The sequence below is a fragment of the Hyaena hyaena genome, unplaced genomic scaffold (assembly GCF_003009895.1).
Source record: "Hyaena hyaena isolate Hyena2069 unplaced genomic scaffold, ASM300989v1 scaffold_79, whole genome shotgun sequence".
In the NCBI taxonomy this organism is placed as follows: domain Eukaryota; kingdom Metazoa; phylum Chordata; class Mammalia; order Carnivora; family Hyaenidae; genus Hyaena; species Hyaena hyaena.
Genome location: NW_024080711.1, coordinates 2,047,341 through 2,051,353, shown reverse-complemented (window position 1 = coordinate 2,051,353; position 4,013 = coordinate 2,047,341).

The window sequence follows — 4,013 nt, the reverse complement described above, 5'->3', positions numbered from 1 at the left end:
GCTCAGAGCCTGGAGCTTGTTTCAGATTCTGTGTCTCCCTCTCTCTCTGACCCTGCCCTGCTCACGCTGTCTCTCTCTCTCTCTCTCAGAAAAAAAAAGACAAAAAACATTAAAAATTGTTAAAAAATAAAATAAAATAAAATAAAATATATTGCCTTCCCATGGCCCTTAAAGTCCAGACTCCTTAACACAACCTACAAGCCCTTCATGACTGTAATTCTGTTTTTACAGCTTTATCTTTATTTGTTCCTTTATTATACTGAAAGACTTACAGTCCTCTAATGGGTTATATCCTCTGTCACCCTGGAACCTATACACATAGTGCTTGACATTCCTGCAATCTCTTCATGGATCTTCATCTTGGAATGGTTAATTCCTATTCAGACTTCAGAATGTGGTTTAGCCACCTCCCTAAGACCTCCTGAAGAAGCTCTCCCTGACCTATCCTCTTGACAAAGCTGGTTTAGATGCTCCTTTCTACTCCTCAAGAACAGGGTATTTGCTTGATTTCCCACTCTATAAGTTCCTTAAGATTAAGAATTGTGGCTCATTTACCTTGGTTTCTCCAGTGCTCGCTATGTTTATATTTATTAAATAAATGAACGAACACCTTTTAGTGACCAACTTCACTCCAACTTAAGAACATAATGCTGTAACCTCACTGTTCATTTTTATCACCCGGAGCTCTGCGTCTCTGAAATATTTTCGTCTTGTACCATCCCACTGACCAAAAACTATAGTCCTTCCAGTGCTCTCACCCTTATGAGTAAAAGAAAAGGGGCCTTGCTCCCTTTATTCTGTCAGCCTAGACATGTCAGCAATTTGCCCTACAATAGCTGGGGGGGGGCAGTTTTTATACTGTACTTAAACAAAAATGCTTGCCAATTCTTTTGAGAAAATGATTTACGGTGAATGCAAAGTATGGTTAAGTATAGCTTTGAGGTTGGCAGCTAGATCAGATCTAGGGGCTAAGCCTGTCACTTAATGTGGCACATTGCTAGAGACCTCCAGTTGGATTTGTCACAGGCACCATGATCTCAACATGTCCAAAACCGATAGGAAATTTTTCCTACTAAACCTGTATGGATGAAAGGCTTGCTAACTGCCTAGTCTCTTGACCAGAAACTTGTAGTTATCCTAGAATCATCCCTCTACCAGACACTTCATATCCAAACACTGACCAAATCACCTTGAATTTATCCACTTAACTCACATGCACATCTCCTTCCTGCATTCCCCACAGCCACAGCCTTATTTTAAGCTTGCATTATCTTGTACCTGGCCTATTCCAATTAGCTCTAAATTAACCCCCGCCTCCAAATATGCCTTTTCTTTCCACATTGACTTCCTGTATGATAAACAAATGGCTTATTAAATATAGAACCATCTACTCTAGTGATTTTCAAGCTAGGGTTCAGGATCTGCCAATTCTGTGCAAGGATTTTATTTTAATTTTTAATAAATATCTCAGATTAATAGGATGACCATATGTGATGGCCTTAATGTCAAGTAATACTCCTTTTAATGACTGAAAGGTAAGAAGGCAAATTTAGTATATAAATGACACATTTGTTCCTCATGAAAGGCAAGTAATATAGAGCTGTTGTGGGAAAATAGAGTCCTCCATCCCATGATTGGAATGCGAAAGACCACACTGCACTAATGGTCACTAAAAAATTCACACTGATGGCAATACAGTTTCCTCAAAACATTATCCATTGCTTAATGTCATAAACTTGAATTTTCCCATTCCCACAGCTCTGTTTGCATTTATTTTTACTTTTTAATTGTATAAAGCTCTAAGTAGTTTATAACTGGACTTTATGTTTGTACATAGTTAAGTACAACACCTATAGTTTAAGTCAATACTTAATGGGTGTGAGAACTTTCTTTCGAGTTTGAGACATCAAATTTGAGAAATTAGGATCTACCCATTGAATGATACACAATAAGTTGAGAGTAGCTTGAAATTACATATTTTCTGTACCATAGGCTAAATTGCCTTCTTAGGTCATTACCACACAAATCTCTGTGAGTGGAATAGAGGCTGTTCCAGTTACTGTAATTGCAAAACAACACTCAAATTTAGTGACATAAAACAACCATTTATTATGCTCATGAATTCTGTGGGGTAGGAATTTAGATATAACACAGTCATGACATCTTTATTCCAATATGTCTGGGATTTCAAGTAGAAGACTTGATGAGTAGGAGCTAGAACCCTTGGACAGTTTGTTCATTAACACATCTAGAAGTTGATGCTACCTGTTGGCTGGGTGCCTTACTTCCTTATCGCATAGACTTGTCCATGTCATCTCTTTGGTGGGCTAGGTTTTGGTTTCCTGTAGAATGGTACCTCAGTTCCAAGGGCAAGGGAGAGAGAAAGAACCAGGCAAACACTGTCTGTAGTGTACTTCAGGAACTAGACTTGGAAGTCATAGATTTTATTTGTTAAAATCATTCACTCCAATGGAACAGAATCAAGAGTCCAGAAATGAACTCATGCATATTTCATCAACTAATATTTGACAAGGGGTCCAAGAATACTCAATGGCAGGAAAAAAACCAACCTTTTGAATAAATGCTGCTGGGAAGACTGTATGTTCACATGTAAAAAAAAAAAAAAAAAAAAAAAGAAACTAGATTTCTGCCTTGTAATACTCACAAAATTACCTTGAAACAGTGTAAAGACTTAAATATAAGACTTGAAACCATAAAGCTTCTAGAAGAAAATATAGGAGAAGAGTTATTTGACTCAGGTCTTGGCAATGAAAAACTAGAGGGACTATATACAACAAAAAAGCTGCACAGCAAAAGGAACAATTAGCAAAATGAAAAGACAACCTATAGAATGGGGGAAAATATTTGCAAACCCTATATCTGATAATATCTGATTAATATCCCAAATATATAAAGAACTAATACAACTCAATAATAAAGCAAATAATTCAATTTAAAAACGGTCAAAGGACCTGAACATTTTTCCAAAGACATAGGAATGGCCAATAGGTACATAAAAAAAGATGCTCAACATCAGTAATCATCAGGGAAATGCAAATCAAAACCACTAGACACTACCTCACACCAGTTAAAACAAGTAGCATCAAAAACACAAGAGATAACAAACACTGGCAAGGATGTAGAAAATAAGGAACCCATGTGCCCTCTTAGGGGGATAATAAACGGGTACAGTCATGATGGAAAACAGTATGGAGGTTCCTCAAAAAATTAAAAATAGAACTACCAAATGAGCCACCAATTCCACTTCTGGGAATATATGTGAAGGAAATGAAAACACTATGTCAAAGAGATACCTCCATCTCCATGTTTATAGTAGCATTATTTACAACAGCCAAGGAAGGTATGTGGACAACTTAAGTCTCCATGACCAGATAAATGGATAAAGAAAGTGATATATTATATACATATATAACAGAATATTATTCAGCCATAAAAAGAGGAAATTCTGACATTTGTGACTAAGACCACTATGTTAGGTGAAATAAGTCAGAGAAAAACAACATATGATCTTATATGTGCAATCTTAAAACAAACTCAGGGCGCCTGGGTGGCTCAGTCAGTTAAGCATCCAACTCTTAATTTCATCTTAGGTCATGGCCTCACAGTTTCATCATTTCAAGCCCCACAACAGGTTCTGTGCTGACAGTGTGGAGCCTGCTTGGGATTCTCTCTCTCCCTGTTTCTCTGCCCATTCTCCGTGTGCTTTATCACTCTCTTTCTCAAAATAAATAAATATATTTTTTTAAAAAACCAAAGGGAAGTATCTTAGCTTGTTATGGTTGCTATAACAAAATATCACAGATTGGGCAGTTTACAAACAATAATAAACAACAAACATTTCTTACTGTTCTAGAGGCTGGAAATCAGAGCGGGGTGCCAGTATGATGGAGTGAGCACCCTCTTCTGAGTCATAAACTTCTCACTGTACCCCCACATAGCAAAAAGGGCCAGGGACCTCTCTGAAGCCTCTTTCATAAGGGCACTAATACTCT